The sequence below is a fragment of the Protopterus annectens genome, chromosome 7.part0 (assembly GCF_019279795.1).
Source record: "Protopterus annectens isolate FY-2018-M chromosome 7.part0, PAN1.0, whole genome shotgun sequence".
Lineage (NCBI taxonomy): Eukaryota > Metazoa > Chordata > Ceratodontiformes > Protopteridae > Protopterus > Protopterus annectens.
In genome coordinates this window covers 1993999112-1994017825 of record NC_056739.1, presented here as the reverse complement: position 1 = coordinate 1994017825, position 18714 = coordinate 1993999112, and the positions used below count along the sequence as shown (strand labels likewise).

At 42.7% G+C, this 18714-nt stretch overlaps 1 protein-coding gene across 1 annotated transcript in view; it reads right to left on the bottom strand.

Moving 5' to 3' along the window:
- The window catches only part of RAB7A (RAB7A, member RAS oncogene family), a 620307-nt gene extending 604516 nt beyond the window's left edge, over positions 1 to 15791 (bottom strand). Inside the window, exon 1 of the mRNA XM_044076435.1 lies at positions 15519 to 15791. The gene's annotated coding sequence lies outside the window, so the exon portion shown is untranslated. The remainder of the gene's footprint in view (positions 1 to 15518) is intronic.
- Between the last annotated feature and the right edge of the window lie 2923 nt (positions 15792 to 18714).

Here is an 18714-nt window from a genome sequence, read left to right as displayed (position 1 = left end):
AAGTGGGCCTAAACAGAAAAATAAGCCAACCCAGCATCGAACAGTTTACACAGATAAGAGAAAATCAAAGGAACATCCACAGAAAGTGGATCCAGGTTATGAGAGACACCAAGCAGAAAGTCTCTTCCATTAAGATAAAAATAAGTTTTGTCTTACCATAACATTCCATTTGTGTTGTAGATCTTTGTTCATTCATTACAGATAGGACCTCGGTTCAGTCCTCGGAACCGATACGGCCATTTCCCAGCTCGTGCAAGCCAAACTGTCAGCTAAGAACCTACCCACAATGCCCCTCTCCTGGTTACTCCAGACAGAGTTTGCCCACCCTAGATAAAAGATGTAGTAATAGAAAAAAAATAGTAGGAGGCTCTGAGCAAATACCCTAACCAGGAGTTCCTGAAGTCCACCAGGAGTCCAGGCAGGGGGTAATGAGGGTGGGAAGTAATGAATGAACAAATATCTACAACACAGCTGGAACGTTATAAGACATAACTTCTTTATCTGATGTTGCAAATCTTTATTCATTACAGATAGGAATGAGTCCCAAGCTACTGGAGTCCTAGGTGGACCTAAGGAAGGATATTCTTGAGCACCATAGAACCAAAAGATGCTAGTCACCTGGAGGCCAAATCCAATTTGTAATGAGATATAAAGGTATGAGGTCTTGCCCAAGTGGCTGCTGCTCATACATCATCCATAGAGGCTCTGGAATGGAAAGCTACAGAAGTATCCATAGATCTGGTAAAATGAGCCTTTATTCTGGAAGGTAAAGATAGCTTCTTCTGTTGGTAGACAAAGGTAATGACGTTTCTAAGCCAAGGGGATAAAGTCACTTTGTAAACAGTTTTACCCAACCTGGGTCCTGCAAAGGCCACAAACAATTGGTCTGCTTTCCTGAAAGATTTAGTCCTATTCAAATAACGAAGCTGCTGGTGCACATCAAGGGTGTGCAAAAGGTACTCCCCTCTATTAAAATGCCTTGGGAAGAAAACAGTCAGGTCAATAGATTGGTTAATGGAAAAGCCAGAATTGACCTTGGGCAAGAAAGAAGGGTCAGTATGAAGGGATACCCTATCAGTGTGGAAAATCAAGTAAGGGCTCTTGACACTCAAGGCCTGCAGGTCAGATACTCTTATCGCTGAGGTGAGTGCTACTAGAAGTATGGTTTTCCATGACAAAATTTTCAAATCACAGGGCTTGAAGGGAGAACCTGGGTTCTAAGGAAGGCTTGACCGGAGGTTTAACATGTAATACTCCCTTTAAAAAAGGTCTTGCATAGGCAGTGTGACATAATTGCAGAATTATAAAGACAATTATGAAAACTGGCGATAGCTGCTAAATGTACAGTAAATCGCTGAAGCTGAGGCTCCTGCATGTAAAAAAGTGTGGTCTGGTATTGTAGGATCTTTTGAATAGGCATAGAGAAAGGGTCTAAGTTCTGGTCTTTGGCCCAAATAGAGAACCTAGTCTATTTACTAGAAAAAAACCTTCATAGTGGAAGGTTTGTGTGAGGCCAAAAAAACTTGACGAACAGGACATGGGATGTCGGGCAGCTTGGCAATCATTAGAAGTGGAGGAATCAAGCTGTGAGCTTGAGACTGTGCGGGTTCGGATGAAATCAGTCCCCGAGGATGAGATAACAGGTTCTGGGAATGATCCAGGATTCACGGGCCAGATAAGGCCATAGAAACAGGAAGCAGACTTGACGTGGCCAGTAGGGAGCAATGAAGATCACTTTGCTTTTCAACCTCTGAGCTTTCTGGAGAAATTCTGGAATGAGGGGAAACGGGGGGGGAGGCATACAGAAGACCCGGGGGCCAATTGTGCATTAGAGCATCCCTCGGTGGTTCCCCCTGAGGGGGGGGGGGACAAGGCAAAATAGCTTCTGCATTTGTAGTTTAGAGGGGAAGCAAACCGGTCACAGCAAGGCTTGTCCCAATGTTGGAAGATCCGATCTGCTATTACAGGGTTGAGGGACCACTTTGTGAGGCATCAGGATGTTCCTGCTCCGACTGCCCGCAATAAGGTTGGAACTCCCAGGAATGTGCGTTGCTGTAAGAAAGCAACTGGAAGCTATCGCCCAGTGCCAAATCCTCATGGCTTCCTGACACAGGGGGTAAGATCTGGTTCTGCCTTGCTTGTTCATAAACCAGATGACTGACATGTTGTCCAACTGAATTGCAATGGTCCCAGAGGGTAGGGATGCATGAACGCTTTTAACGCTAAGAGAACTGCACTCAGTTCCAGGACATTTATGTGCAAGTTGGCCTCGATGGGGGTCCAGGTGCCTTGGACAGTCTTTCCCTGGAAATGACCCCCCCCACCCTAACAATGAAGCTTCTATGGTCACCGTGGCCGTGGGTTGGCGAAGACAGAACAGTCGACACCAAAAATTAGTTTATGGCTTCCATCCACCATAGCATTTCTTCCTTGCAACGGTTTGTAAAGCATATCATGTGGTTGAGTGGGTGGGTTAACAACGACCATTGTGCAGAAAGGAGCCACTGCAGGATTCTCACGTGCAGTCTTGCCAGTGGTACTAACGTAATGGCAGCTGCCATGGAGCCCAAAAGTTGCAGTACAAGACGTGCTGGTACATATGTGCGAGGAAGAAGGTCTTGGATTTGGTGACTTATTTTCAAAAGCCTGTAAGGGGGGAAGAGAAGCTTGACAGGATGTTGTGTTGAAGATCGCTCCAATAAATTCCAGTGTCTTTGCTGGGGACAACTGAGATTTGTCTGTGTTGATTGTAATCCCCAAGCGAAGAGCGAGACCTTGAGTGCAAGAGGCTGTGGACTAGGAGATTCCTGGTCGGAGTGGTAAAGAGCCAGTAGTCTTGATAGGGAAACACATGGAATCCTTGTAGTCGAAGATGAGCTACCACAACACATTTGCGGAACACTCTGGGGGGGGGGGGGGGTTGGCTGTCGACAGACCGAATGGCAGTGCCCTGAACTGGTAGTGATAGACTCCCAGCCAGAAGCAGAGAAACCTCAGGGAGCGGTGATCCATCTTTATGTGGTAGTATGCATCCTGGAGGTCTATAGATTACATCCAATTGTCCCTCCCTAGGAAGGGAAGAATGGACTGTGACCATCCGGAATTTTTGAGATTTGATAAATTTGTTCAGTAGGCGGAGATCCAGGATTGGTCTCCAGTCCCGTCTTTTTTGGCACTAAAAAGAACCTAAAGTAAAACCCGGATCCTGTCTGGTGGGACTGGTTGGATGACTTTCTTAGCAATTTTTCTATTTTCTAAGGCTGCTAATTCCCTCTAGTTGGGTGGTACATCGGGGATTCGTTTGACGGGTCTGGGAGTTGAATCGAATGGTATTTGGTAGCCTCTGGATATTATTCTCTGCACCTAAACAATCGGTAGTAAAAAAAAAAAAAAAGATACCAGGCTGGTGGATTCAGAGAAAAAGACTCACGACTGCTTTCCCAGAGGAAAGCAATCGGGGCCGCTGCTCAGGAGCACTGGTACGATCTGCCGGAGAAAGAATCTCTGGCACCCTGGTTACACAGACCCCCTTCTACCCTGAAAAGGGATGTCTTCCATATGGAGTTGCCCCCTCTGCCCCAGGGGGATTGTTCACCACAAGGGTCACGAAAGGATCCTTGAGATTTCTTGAACCACATCTTTCTTCCCTTCAGGTTCCTGGAGTAGGACCTCTGGGGAGTTGGAAAAGCATATGCCCACAGCAGACAAGGTCTTTCCGTCTTTCTCACTACTTGCAAGTGTCTCATACCTTGGGTCTAAAAAGTGCAGATTCGTCGACAGGTGCATTGACAAAGGAAGACTTAAAGGGGGTCTGCAAAGTCACATAAATGCATCCAAGCATTACGTCTCATGACAACACCAGATGCGGCAGCTCGAGCTGCCCCCTCGGTGGTGTGAGATATCAAACACATCGAGGAGTTTGAGATGGATTCAAGGGTAGCTAACTGCGAGGCGACAGTGTCACGCACCTCATCAGGCAGTACTCCCACCAAAGAGAAAGACATTTCAGAAATTAGGTCACTTTGGAGGTGAGTAAAGTATGCCAGATAGTTCAGCAACCGAATGGCGAAGGTCACTGAAGCATTAGGTCCACTTCCCCAGTCTGTCCATGGTCCAGGACTCCCTGTTTGGAGGATGGACAGCGGAACTATCTTCTACCAGTTCCCTCTTGGTGGCCGCAGCCACGACCATAAAATCAACCATCAACTGCTTGGACCAGTGGGGCTGGTCTTCAGGTGTAGATAACATTTTGTATGGCCTCCGGGGGACAGGCTCTACGTTGTCCAGGCCTTCCAGACATGCTGCACAATTAGTTTAACAAGGTCATATCCTGGTGGGGTCATCCAAGAAGTAGACAACTGGGCACGGAAGGCATGCAGGAACACAAGATTCCTCAGAAGGGTTAGAGGACTTCCATTCCCCACGCTGTTTGAGGATTTCAAGAATGTCTCCGAATGAAACGTCGTCTGGGGGAGAATATGGGGACCCTTCCCCTTCATCACTATCAATGTCTTCTGTGAGAGATTCCTCCGGGGAATCAAGGTGCTTCCTCTTTCATAGATTCATAGGTTACTACTAAGCTAACTGCCCTTGCGAGCAGTTTTAAGCCTAGCTAATTATCCCTTGTGAGACTCAAACCCTGCACCTTGTGTTTGTAAAGCAAACACCTTAACCATTAGGCCACCCTCCCAACCCTCTTGCAGTGTCTTCCGGGGTGGCTCTCCAGTGGGATCTTCTGAGGAGGACTCCAGAGAAGGGATTCCCTTCAAAGGGGGTTCTTGTGACTCCCGTGCCCGGGAACCAGACATAGCGGGTTGGGAGAGGTGCATGCTAGGGGAGGTTTCTGATACTGATGTCACTGGTGCTGACTGTGAGCCTTCGGAATGAAGGACCCTTTCCATCACCTGTACAGCAGGCCCACTGGAGGAGGGATGGGAGCAGGGAGCTCGGAACTGGGGTCACACCCTGTCCCAAAGAGCCCACCTCCATGTGAGGGGTTCTGAAAGAAATGGAAGCCATCTGAACCGTGGACAGACTATACCAGCGAGAAAATAGGCACCGGGCTAGGTACCAAGGTACGGACAGCCCAAGCACCGCTCCGAGAAAGCATCGGCACCGATGCAGCAAGGGTGGTCGGTACCGACAGGGGAAATACTGCTGTCGGAGCAGAGACAGTATGTACCGAAGCGGACAGATGGATGCTGGAGGAGGATAAACAGGGGGAGATGTGGTAAAAAGACTCCAAGCCAGGAGGGACAGAAGGTCTATCTGGAATGGGCAATCCCCCTAGCTGCCAGAAGCCGGTCCACAACCCGCACTAGGTCTAGTTCAGAAAAACTCCTAGTGGAACTAAAAGAGGCTGCTGAAGGGGAATCTGGTCTTTCTAGAAAGGGGCTAAACCTCTGCCCCAAAAAAGGGTTGCAAGTTGGAGAATATCTTGTCCTTGGCAGGTATTTGACTTTTGGAGCCGATGGAGCTGAAGAAACTGTCAGCACCGTGGCCGGGGATGGTGCCGAGGCATGTACAGTCATCGGAGCCGATATGGGAACCAAGGACAGCACCAACGTCAGTGGTTGGACCCAAAATAGGAGTGAATATCATGGTCTGCACTGAGGGAGAGGACAGAGCCTGGTGCCGAATAGGTCTGTGCCGAGGGCACCGGCAAAGCATGGAGCCGACTCTGTTCCAGAACTGACGGAGATACAGGAACCGAGTTACTCAGTTTTTCCTTTTGTTTTTTGGTCTTAGGAGGGGGTGAGACCTCCAACCCAGATACCTTTCTCAGAGGCACCTTTCTCAGAGGCCGTGTCTCAAGTAAACCTTTTACAATAAGTTTATACTTGCGTTCAGCTAGTACAAGTTTATACTTACGTTCTGCTAGTGTCAGATTACTTAAACTAGCGCAAATGTCACAGTCAGCTTTGATATGATTCACGCCCAAACAGTAGACACAACAGACATGTGTTTCCGAGTTAGTCATCTTATGTCCACACTTGTCGCACTGTTTAAATCCCAACATAGCTTTGTCTGACATGGTAAGGTTAACAATGCTATCCTATAGAAAAAATAAGGGAGAAAATACCAGTGATGTTATTTTAAAGAATACCACTAGTAAAAAGGGAAGGCCTGTCAAAGACAGTAGAGAGGGACAGTACCAAAAAAGGGAAAAAATTAAATTACCAAGGAAAAGGGTAGGAAATAGGCTTAGGTTATAAGCGACAGTGAGAAAAGGCCAACTTGACTAAAAATTTTGTAATTTTGAAGAAAAACTGCCATAAAATTAACAATTGTCTACTTAGCTTTGAGAGAGATGGCCAATATGTCTGACTACGAACATGGCAAATGAGATCTGGAGTAACTAGGTGAGGGGCATTGTGGGTAGGTTCTTAGTTGAGAGTATTTGGCTTGCGCGAGCTGGGAAACGGCCGTATCAGGACTTGGAATCGAGGTCCTATCTATAATGAATAAACAAAAGATTTACAACATCAGATGTAGGATTTCCTAGTAGTGGGTTTCTTGGGCTCCTGCAAGATCCCAAGCACATCCTCAGAAAAAAACAGTGTCTATGTGGAATCAAAATCCTATCACCCACAGTGTCAGCTGAAGAGTGGACAAGTGGGAATGGATGAGAGAGCCTGGTCTTGTGTGAGTAGTTCCACCCTGTGAGGTAATGTGTGATGACTGCCTTTGGCTAAATGCAGAACAGGGTACCAATCCTGTCTGTCAAAAGGGAGTCATCAAGATTTTGGGAGCATCCTGCTATATTTTCAACATGTTTGGAATGAGGGGAAGGGGAGGAAAGACAAAGAAACATACTCTTCCAAGAGAGAAGGAGCATCCACCTTCCAAACTAGAGGACCTGGGACTCTGGCACAAAACAGAGGAAGTTGTCTGTTCAGAGAGGAGGCAAAAAGATCCATTTGAGGAGTGCCCCACTGGTGGACAATGTCCAGAACACATCTCTGTGAAGCATCCATTCATGGGACTGAGTTATGGACCTGCTCAGGTAGTCTGCCACAACCTGAGGGAATGTAAACTGTCTTAACAGTCACGTGATACTGAATAGCTAGTTCCCATACTGAGTGCCAACCAGCAAAGAAGATAAGATATTGTCCCCCCTTCTTTGTTAACATACCACATCACTGTGGTATTGTCTGTAAACACCTTGAGAAGTCCTGTGGAGAAGACAGAATGAAAGGCTTGAAGAGCCAGCAGAAGAGCTCTCAACTAGAAGTCCTGTGGAGAAGACAGAATGAAAGGCTTGAAGAGCCAGCAAAAGAGCTCTCAACTCGGACACTGGTCTTATGAGGCGACCAGACTCCCTGCACCTTAATGGAGGCGAAGGCTGCTCCCCCTCCTACATCTGAAGCATCTGTGAACAGCTTCTAAGAGGGAAAAGGTAGTTTAAAATGGAGCCCAGGATTGCGAGTCAACTGCTGAATCCACCACTGGAGGTCCTACTTGTGACATGGAAAAAGAGAAATTAAGAAATTTGAGGGATGAGAATGCTGAAGCCAAAATGGCTATAGAAACCACAAGTTCTCATGTGGACCTTGGCAAAAGGCAGCATAGGAATAGCGGAGGCCATAAACTCCAAACTTCTCAGAAATTCCCTGGTTGTTACTGAAGCCAGAGGAGAAAGGATTGAAAGAAGGAAATGAGAGTTAGGGCCTTAGGAGGAGGCAAGAATGCCAGCATTGGAACAGTCTGAATTCTGCACCCTAAAAAGACATGATCCTGTGAGGGAGTCAAAAAGGACTTCTTGAAACTTACAGTGAACCCAAACTCTGCACTTAGTCAACCCCAGGCTCTGCAGAAAGGAAATGGCAAAAAAGATTTTTCAACATGATCTCTGGACAGGATGACTGAAACAGGAGGTCATCCAAGTAAGGAAGGACTTGGATCCCCCTTAGCCTGCAAAAAACAAATCACAGCATTGAGGCATCTGGTGAATGCCCTTAGGGCAGTAGAAAGCCAAAAGGACAAAGCAGAGAAATGAAAATGCCAGGAAGCAGAGAAATGTAAAAACTTCCTGAAAAGGGGATAAATAGGAATATGAAGATAAATATCACTGAGGTTCAGACTCCAGATAAGCCTGAGGAAGCAGTAGAGGGAACAAAGTCTGAAGGGACAACATCTGAAGAGGGGACCTTCAGAAAGGTGCTTATATGAGAGAGGTCCAAATATGTTTCCAAGTCTCCAAGTGCCCTCTATTGAGCACCAAAACATTCTGGAGTAGAACCCCTTCTCCTTTTGGGAAACTGGAACTTCCTGAATAGCCCCCCCCCCCCAGAGTCAAAAGATCCTGAAGCACCTCGGAAAAGAAGGCCAATTGCTCCTGAGGGGGCTGAGGATTGCCCATAAAAGAGGGAAGAGATTTCCAGACCCTCAAATACACTTGACAGGTAATAGACAGAATCCAGGAGTCTTGAGTAATTTTTAACCAAAATAGGAAGAGAAAAGGAAAGATGAATGTGGCTGAGAAGAACAGGATAGTCAGACAACACCTGCTTTATTCAGGAAAAGTAGACTTCTGAGGCACAGAAATCTGTGTAACTTTAGCAGGACAACTCCACTTCCCATCTCTCTTACCCATGGGGGAGGGTGAGACCGTCTGCAAACAAACAAAGGCTAGCTTATTGGGATTTCTTTGAAGTTTAGGCACAGGAGAAATAAAAACATGTTTAAGCTCCTGCAAGGCCTTGCCCTTATCCTAAAGGGACAAATCAGCAGCAGCTTCACCAAACAAGTGTTTGTTGTCCAGAGGAGCAGCCATCAACCTTGCCTTAATATCATCAGGCAAAGGTCAAAGCCAGGGATATCTTCTCATCACAGAAACAAAGGCAGAAGCCCTAGATAAAGCATAAACTACACTTAATGGAATGGCGGGCCACCTGGGAAGAACAGAAACTCCATGAGGTGGTTTCAAAGCAATCAAAGCATTAAACAACTCCCGAGTGAATTTCTGCCACTCACTCTGGAGATGCTTAGGAGCTGGAGAAATATGCCTGGTAGTCTGCTTTTTCTTCAAGGGGATGCCCGCTTTATAAGCCTTAAAAGCCTCAGACCCAGGTTGCCATTCAGTAGTACCCAGTACTTCATCTATGACTGGAATCCGAGGAACACCCCCTAGGCCCCTGGAAATAATTAGACACAGTTTCCCCTGAATGTCCAAAACAGATGTCTGCAAGGCCTCCAAGGATGGGCATAAGGATTGATCAATGCCAGCCTCTGAAATTGCACATCAGAAAAATCCAATGGAGAAGGCTGGCGATAATCTGAGCTTTCACTTACCTCAGGAGAAATGTCCAGCGGAGGCTGCTCAGCAAAAGAATCCGGCCTAGATTTCTTGGCCTACTTCATGAACAGCTGTCCCTCAAAGTGGGAAGCTTCTTCCATCATGTCTTTAGCTAAAAGCTTAAGATGCTGGTTCTCCAAATACAAAGCCAAAGAAGACAGTCAACTATGGAAGGTCTTGGGAACAAAGGCCTGACAAATTGAACAGGATATATGGTCGTGGGAAGCGCAAGACAAAATAAGCTCTGCTCATTACAGTCTTTATGGGGAGAATCCATCTCCCACACTGACATTTACCCTTCTTGGAGATATTAAACCCCACAAGCAGCAATACAAAACAAGATAAGATCAAAAGAACTCCAATGGGCCACTTACTGAAACAGCTTGATGAACCTGCAATGGAATGGGCATTTAAACCAACAATCAAGAGACGGCTTTCAGAAAACAGTATGTCCGGACATCACCTTTATGCCCTATGTTATGCAAGGAGCATACGTACAGCAGGCCTTAAAGCAACCTAAAAGCTTTGTTATACTGGCTGGACATCAGGCCACCCTTGGCAGGGGATTTCTATTGTAATAAATACTGCAACAGTGAAATGGAAGGACATAAAAAAAAAAAAAAAAAAAAAAAAAAAAAAGTTACCCCTTTACCTGGTATGACTTGTTTAAAAATGTACACTGTCCACAGTGATGTGCTGACTTGAGGAAAAAGGAGGAACAAAGTACCAGCTTAGCTGCCAGAACCACATTTTATAGATGCCAGGAAAGAGGGCAGGAGAACATCCTAAACAGAAAAACCTGTGGGGAATACAGCTCTAGAATAACACGCTGGCTGCAGAGTGGATTTTTGGTTCTAGGACAATGTACAACTGGAGTGGACAGATAAGCATACTCAGAGGTTCACTTTGTAGGTTCTCTCACCACTTGGAAGACATGCATTAAACCCTCTTTTGAGGCTTGCAGCTTAAGACACATATTACACATTTCATTTTGAATGCCTGCACCCTTTGTATGGACACGATGCAGTACATATCTATGAATCACAGCCAAAGTTTCATGAAGCAGCTTAGTTGCTTTCCCCACATTTACTATTACTCTTGTCAATGGCTGGAACTGTACATTTCCAATCAGATAACACCTCCTTCCTCTTCTGTCAAAAGACAAACTGCAACAATCAAACTTGCTACTGCTGTACAAATGTTTAACATGTGAAAAGAGGGAGATCAGTAGAAGTGATATTCCCACACTTCAAACTCTTCAAAACAGTACCACAACATTTAATCAGGGCATAAATAGTCTTAAAATTTGATTGGAAACCAGCTGTTGGGATTTTCTACCAGGGACCGATACCGGAGTATAGACAAAGAGAAAGAGATATGGAAATCTTAAGTGAAAGGCCTGTTCTGGTGGAGTTTTTAGCTGAATCTAGAACATAAGCTGCTGCTAAAAAGGGATAATTAGTATAGTATATAAAATACTACATGATACACTATAAGACTCCATGGAGGACAGAAAATATTGGGAAGACACACTGGTAAAGCAATTTACAAGGGAAAATAGGAGAATATGTATAGCTCCCAAGTATGCAACAAAGTTAAGAAGGTTTAGGACCTTTGCTTGGAAGTGTTTACATAAGACAGTTTATAAGCCAAGCAAAATTCTAAGAATTTTCCTCAGGTAGAGAGCAAGTTGGAGACATGAGGAATAAAGAGGTAACTGGAAACATATGTTTTGGGAGCATAATGGGTTGGCAAATTTTCAAAATTCCCTGCAGAGTAAGTACTCTGTCAGACATATTGGCTGAGCAATTGGCTACAAGCAAAGAAATTATTTTTTCTGAGCTGGGACACAAGATCCAAATTGCCTAGACACAGTAAGGCAGGCAAAAAAAACCCAATTACTAGAAAACGGAAATCAACATTTAAACCAACTGTATCTGAAGTATTAATTATTACAAAATAGATAAAAACTGGAAGAGGATCTTTAGAAAAGGGAAGTAGCAAACTGCACAGAAATAAATGGAAATTGTGGAAACAATACAGGTAGAATAACGTTCAAGAGAAGGAGGAGTGAGGCTCAAGAGAAAGTAGGAATTCAGCAGTTTATGTAATGCTGGACCAATGGCATTTACAAACAAAGAAAAGGCGTGCTGTATAATGTATGTAAATGGAGAAAATGTCAATATGGTTTTCTTTTCTGTTAATATACATTTGTGTATGTCAAGTAATAATTTAATAAAGGTGCTAAAAAAGGAAAAGAAAACTTCATTTTGGGATCCATCTCCTTAGCGTAGAAGGATAAAGCCCTGACTGAGGTGCAGGAGACCTGAGATTAATTAATGGCTCAGGTGCCTGTAGGAACTGGTAGAGGATGGGAGAGCGCAGCTGCTAACTTGCCCATCCTAGGGGGAGGTGGTTCTGGCCTTTTGATAGGCGACACCTAAATGTAACACTAGGTGTTATACCCACTCAAGTCCAAGTCTACACTCGGACAGCAAGAGCTTAGTATTCTCATTTGTAAGCAGAGAGGACTTCAGTGTGCAGAGGCATACTTTCCCTGGATAGACAGCAAAAGGAGCTGCCAAATGGAAAAGAGATGCTTCCAGAAAGCTAAGGCAGGCTACACTGCAGGATCTGGCTCATACCCTACATCCAGCTCTCTCAAGAAGCCAACTGTGATTCAAATGCAGGAGCAAATTGAACGTAGGGCTCTTATGTAACCCAGGAATGTCCAGATCCTATCCCCACCCAGAATGGACAAAATGGGTACAAGTAAAGGAGCCATCCGGTGAGGTTCTGCAAGAAGCAATAACAGTGCTGATTGTCAGGTAAAACTGGAGGTGGTGGACAGAAGGCAAAGTCAAATGAAAGGGAACTGCCTAATAAGTTCAAGGAAAAAAAAAAAAAAGTTCAAGAATCAGTTCTGAGGTCCAAACTAGTTAACACGCTTGTGGCAAAATTAATGACAAGATCTATAATGTGATTAATTTACTTGTAAATACCAAAGGTAGGGAAAAAAGAAAGAACAGAAGAGGTGAGAGTTTTAGAATGCATCTAATGAGGCTGATGAAGAGGGCAGAAAAATGGCAGCTATTACAACATCAATAAGTGCATATCTAATGACTCTGGTTACAATAGCCAAAATGGTGCTGGCAATTACAGAAGAGAAAAAGGACCTGGGGTTCTCTGTCACACTTGGAATGTTTGTTCGTGTCTTTCAGCTTTTTCCCCGGTTAGGGGGTTACCACAGCGGAACTCCGGTCCGCTAATGATTGGTAGTTGCTTTTTACGTGCCGAGTTACTAGCCCCGACACACAACCTTCAACAAAGGTACCATACCCAAAATCTAAGTGAAGGATGGTGGGAAAGGCCAAAATAATGCTGGGTTGCAAAAACAGAGAAACAGGAAATGTTAAAAAAAATCACTATATATGGCTTTTGTGGGACTGCACAAGAACACTATGCTCATTTTTCAAGACATTTAGGGTGAAAGAAATTAAAGGAATAATCTATACTGAAAATTAACTCTTCTTTCATCGTATTTTGATATAATGTGCAATATTAATGCACCAGAACGTTCTTGTATTTCCCATACCCCAAAATGAGCAGGGGTATTTACAAACAGATATGAATTTGTTTTTCAGTCATTTTATCCTCTTCCCACAATCCAGTTTGTCTCCTCATACCATTACACAATCTAACAAAATTAAACAGCTTCTATCTAGTTACAACCACACAAGTAAAAAAAATATATACAGCAAGCACTATAAGGAAGGCTTGACAACGTCGCTCAATATTTGAGCACACTTTATTAGGCAAATTCAGGAACATCCTGGATTTGCCTAATAAAGTCTGCTCTTATATGGAGCGACATTGTCCTTCCTTATAGTGCTTGCTGATTTGTTTGTTCTATCTAATCATGGTAACAGTGTTAGATATCTCTGGCTTCTCAGTTAAAAATATCATAACTTTTTGTTTAACTGAATTACTCTGATCATTGCTACTGATAACCTACCAGAAAAACTTTAGGGTCCATTTGTAGATTTTATTAAACTCAAAGCAGGTGAAGAGCAGGGTTTTGCTAAGTATTCCAAGTTGCATTCCTTAAAAATGGCAGACCTTCTTGCACAGTTTTGCATAGGCGTGAAAGCTGTCAAACCAGTTCAGCAGCTCTGTTTGTGACAGACAGCTGTCACTCAAGACAAATTAAAGCTGCTTGCAGACTATTCATACTGTTCTTAATTTTCTACCATTACATTAATACAAGTAATACTTCTCTGGACAAAAATAAGAGCACTTAACTAGTCAGTTCATGTAATATAGTAGCAACTCATTAATGTTATTCAAATAAACACATCTCTAACTACTAACTGCTTGGAAAAGTGCTTAATTTCAGCTGTTAATATACGTCTTGTAGCACTTTCCAGACTTCAGGAAGACATATTCCAAGGATAGAAATTGTGAGGCGTGAACAAAAAACACTACAGAAATAGTTATGCCTATTATCTTGAGTCTTCCAGGCTGAGACAAATTCCTTCCCATTTGAAATGAATGTGAGACCTGAACAGGAAACTGTGGGAACGTCATATCCATGGCAAGGAAATGAAAAGGGATGAAGGGTTTCTAGACACTAAACTGCATTTAGGTGAAATCCTATTGAGAAAAAGGTAAAATCAATAACTCGAGGATAAGGTTACTTACGAGGGATGAAAGCAAAAAATGACATTAAGCTGCTGCTGGAGACACCACTCAAATGATTACACAAACTGTAAAATAATGGTTCAGCAGTCACATGAAGACTTACTAAAAGGCTAGAATTGTTCATTTTAAAAAAAGGGGGAGTATTTTCTAGACATAAAAAGCTGTAATTGGAAGGATAATAGGGCAAGGAAAAAAAATGAAGTGGGCAAAAAGTACAGCCATTAATAACACATTTGGAGTGCTATTTTTACAGAAAGGTTACCAGGAACATACAGATTACAAGAAGAGATCATGAAACTTGGAACAAGGGGGAGTTTGATTAGGAACAGATGGAATAAAGTTGGAGATTAGAAGGGAGAGGCAGCAACAAAGTACAAGAACTTGTTTAAACATGCAGATAGATCTAATGCATTCTGCTATCAGAATGTTATGGAATCAAACCAACAGGTAGTCTTCTTTGGAGGGGGGGGGGGTAATACACATACATACTTACTTCTAATGTACACATTGCGCTTCTAATGTTCTGCTGTTATAAAGAGTCTTTACTTAATACCTCTCAAACTAACAAAAGAAATTTAGACAAAGGCCCCAAAATAGGGCCAATTTTTTAATACAACTCTTATTACCTTAAAAGGTTGCAAAAACAAGTTTTGCATTAGCATACATTTTCTGAATGGTATGAAGTCTGAAACTTAAATATATGCCATTATTTGTGGACTTCAAAATTTATGGGAGTGTAAACCAAAAATATGAAGCAAAAGTCTTGACATTCTGCAAAAATTTGGACAGCGAGATATGCTTTACTCTCTACTGTGTATGTACTTTGTAAAACATACCAAATGCCTCGAGAAGGGTCAGAAACAGAACACTTATCTGAGTAATGCACAGATCTTGGTAATGCTTCCACATCTTATGAAAACTCGAGGTTAACCAGCATATAAATCTGCAGCACACACACGTAAAAGCGCACTTACATTGCATTCGAAAGTTTCACATTTTTCACAATCTCTTTTCGACCACTCACTTCAAATGGGCACGAACTAGTGCCTTGTGGTTGTGCTCAACAACCTAGAGCAAGCACGCGTATAAAAAGACACTCGTGACCCTCGCTCGGCCTGCTGATCCACCTAAACATGACACACAGAGGGAGAAGATCAAATCATCTGAACTGATTCAGGGCAGAAACCCAGTCTCTGTACATCGGTTGCTTGCCTGCATGCCGAATTCACACTCTTCTCATTTAACACCCCACGTAAAGGCTGTCAACTATTAACAACAATTACTCCAGGAGACCTAGCCTCATTATAAAAGGAGTCTTGAAAAACCCAACACAATAACAGAATCAACAGAACAAATTTATGTACCACCATTCGCTGGTGCCTTCAGCATCATTGTGACTGAAGGGAAGGCAACTGGGACCAGCTGCAGTGACACAAGTCTCTTACTTCAAAGACTGCTGTGTGGCTAGCAGCAGGCCTGCTGTGGACAGCTCCTCTGTGATTCCCAGTACAGAGCTCACCTCTAAACGCAGACAAGGAAGAAATAGTGGGTTTTGCGAGTGACACCTCTGGTCTCTTCTACGGAACCCGTTAGTGCTGCAGCCGCTCAAGGCTTGCTGTAGGTATTCCTCTTCGTGCTACCCAGCGCTTAACATATGCAATATTCCTGTATGACTTTCCTTCCAGTAACAAGCAAAGCTTTCGAGTTAACTTCCCCTTCTGATATAAAAATATGGTAAGAAAAGGAGGAGCAGAAAGCTCTTTCTTGAGGCGGAACTAGTCGTGTCACAGGACTGTGCCGTCAGCGCGCTCACTTGGTTCCGCTACTGAAACTAAACCTAAAAGTAGGAATTGTTAAATACAGTAAGGGCTCTTCTTAAAATAGTATTAGCCTTTCTCTTTTGTATTAGTATACTTCCAGAATAGCTACATTTAGGCCTCTCAACTATCCCTGATTTTGACTCAAATTTTATATCTGTCCCTTTTACTCCGTCATAAAACTGCTGACCTTTGGGGGAAAGATGCAGAATTACAATCAAGTGATGTAAATAATTAGAGGTATACACTTCTTTTTCTTCAGAAAATGCGTTAATTCTTTTACTATATCAATGCCTTACGTTAATAGTGCTAATAATTTAAAAAAGGCATTGCTTGTGCCTAATTACTTCTGGATTTGTACTTGATTATGTTGAGATTTGGGGATGCCGACATAATGATTAAGCCATGTTTTGGAGACTATTGGAAAACCAGGATGGGAGGAGGGATCAGGGTTAGGGAACGAAAGATGGATACATTTAGTAAGTTTATTTTGGTGAGACAGATGTGAAGGTTTAGTAATTTAAATTTGAAGTTAAGATTGGACGAGTCGTTGTACATATTGGAAGTGATTAATGGTGAAGTGGGTGAGTTGAAAGGTTACAGGTGAAGCAGATAATGGGAGAAATGCATTTAAAATTGAGTGATTTTTATGGTATATGCATGATACCTCAGATCTCCTGCATGGTCCAGTTAGTGCTGCTCCATACTTGCCTTGGGTATTTCTCTTCATGCTACCCAGCATTTTACACATACAATATGCCTGTACAACTTTCTTTCTAGCAGCAAGCAGATATTTTGGGTTAACTTCTCCTTCTAATATAAAAATATGGTAATAAAAGGAGGAGCAGAACATGGAAGAATAAGGATACAGTAATATTTAAGAAAAGCATGGTATACAGGTTTATAGAGAGACTTGTCAGTGAGGCAGGAGTTAAAATACTGGGCTAACAAGTACTGGTGAGATAGGAGTAGATAAATGAGTGAGGTGGATGGATTAAGTTGCAATCACTGGAGTCAGTAAGTATATGTGAGAAAAGAAAGTTGGCGTGTTGAAAGACAGACTGATGGTTTAGGAGTTGTGTGTATATTCTTGTGCCCAGGGTATGTCTATATACCTTTAAGAGGGGTGGGACATAGGTGGAGTTCTGGGTGGCAAGTAGGTCCTATAAATGTAATGTCATGAGGAGTATCTGGGGAATTTGGGAACATACCTCTCAACTCTCCATATTTTTGGTCTGTTCCTCATAAAATATGTGGTTTTCTGGCAAATCACGGAAGAATGACGCCATCAAATAATAAGATATATTTGAGTTTCAGACTTTATATCCTGTGGAAAATGTATACGAACACAAATCCTGTTATTCTATCTACTTTATAAATTTATAAGAGCAATATTTAAAATCTGTCCATAGTTTAGGCCCAGTCCCCCCATTCTTTTAGGTTTTGTCCAGATTTCTTGTGCTAATAGGTATGATTGGGAATGGGAGGCATTCCTCTCTGCTGTACAGATTTTCTCAGAATGTCTAGATTTTTGCCTCATATTTTTGGACTGTTTTTCATAAAATTGTGGTTTTCTGGAAAATCATTGGCAAGTCATTAAAGATTGAAGTCAGAAAATAATAAACACTTGAGTTTCAGACTTCATACCCTTCAGAAAATTCATGCACAAAACCTGTTATTCAATCAACTTTCTAAGTTTGTAAGAGCAATATTTAAACATTGTCCCTAATTGTGGGCCTTTGTCCCCTGTTATTTATGGCTTTTTGCAGATTTCTTGCTCTACGAGGTTGAGAAGTGTGGTGGGAGGAGATTATAGCAGGAGAAGTCTTCATCTGTTATGCTTTCAGTGGGAGGAAAGCGTAGCGGAAAACAGGTTCAGCATCTGCAGGAGGAGTCTTTATCTGTTATGCTTTCAGTGGAACAATGTTATGTAATAGGAACAGTAGTCTTAAATAAAAAAAACAGAAAAACTAGTTGTCCTAAAACTTCGTTGATGAGCTCAGTTACAATAATTTCCAAAAATCATGAAACTCTGGTAGTGTTCCAAAACAACAAGCCTTTATTCGTCATAGACGAGCAATCCTTTCTGATTTTTTGTTACTGAGGATCGCTTAGTATTACGTGCAGCACATATATAAGTAATAATGTGTACAGTAATTGACCTTAGTTCTGGAAGTGAGCAAACAGTATCCTGTGCTAGTATGAAAAGAGTAGCAGGGATATTGGACAGAGAGGCTACTATGATTTGTTTAAATAGACACAAATGACATGGATAACAGGTGTGGGGGGAAGTAAGGAAGTCAGAGGTCTTGACATAAATCACAACAAAAGGCTGGAAGACTTACACATACTGCTGTCTCTATGTTTCACACCTTCCTGGACAGTGGAAAGTAATCAGTGCTTGTATGCACACTTTACAGAGCTTTCCCAACATAAGAAATCACTTGTGTCTCATCTGTTATGCTTTCAGTGGAACAATGTTATGTAATAGGAACGATAGTCTAACGTGCTTTGGAAGCACAAGAGTTATTCTGTTCCATCAGACTGCAGTTACAGTACAGCTTTTATGAAGGAGTAAAATACTGCAAAACGCTATGAATCTATAGGTCAGTTATCCTCAGACATCTTTAGCTTCACAGCGAACAAGCTGAGTGCAAGAAAGTTTACAGAGAGGAAAGGAGCAAACTAAATTTGGCTTAGAGAGCAGCAGAAAGACTATAATCAACTAGCTGAAGAAGAAAAAGCACAACCAGTCATGTAGTAAATATTGTTTAAGGTTGTAAGCGTGACTTTTGTAATAGGACACTGCTTTCACTACTATTATATGACAACAGACAATAACAAGTATATTTTTTGCGCTTGCTCTGTTTCAGTGATATTTAATAATTCTGTGCTGCA